Consider the following 646-nt stretch of genomic DNA (forward strand, 5'->3'; position numbering starts at 1 on the left):
CGGTCACCCCCAACGCCTCTGACCCACTGCCGCTGCAGGCCCCCGGCACGGCTCTACGCGCCCCAAGCAGCCGGGAGGCCCCAAGGCCTCCTGCGTCGACACCACGCTCCCACGGGAGCAAGATCCTGCCCTGAGTTCCCCTTGCTTGAGCAAGGTGCAGAGGGATGAGAAATCACCAGCAGGATGAGGCCCATTGCCCGAGGCCTGGACGTGGCCTGGCACCTGCCCCTCCAGCCTCCGCACGGCCTGTCCCCAGGCGCTGCTGGCGGGGGTGATGCACGCTCTCTGGGCATCCTCCCGAGGCGGGCGCTTGTCCCAAGTGCTGGATGGCCACCGAGGGGCCCAGCCTCTGCTCCCGTCTCCGGGGACCAGGCACGGGTCCAGCACACCCCTTCCCCTGCTTTCCCCCCGCACGCGCCCCCTCCCTTCTCTTCCCACAGCTCCCCCTCGTGCCCCTGCTCTTTCCCCGCTCTCCGCGCCCTCCCCTTCTCCACCAAGTGATCTATTTTCTCCCTGGCAATTTTACGATCCATTTCCTTGCTTGACAGCCATTAAGCGAAGCTTCACTTCCAATCCCAGGCCCCATAAACATCCAAAGGGGAAGCAACCAGCGGGTCCAGATCCAGCCATGGGCGGGGACCACTCT

This window comes from Gavialis gangeticus, unplaced genomic scaffold (assembly GCF_001723915.1).
Source record: "Gavialis gangeticus isolate Ggan-Ray unplaced genomic scaffold, GavGan_comp1, whole genome shotgun sequence".
Lineage (NCBI taxonomy): Eukaryota > Metazoa > Chordata > Crocodylia > Gavialidae > Gavialis > Gavialis gangeticus.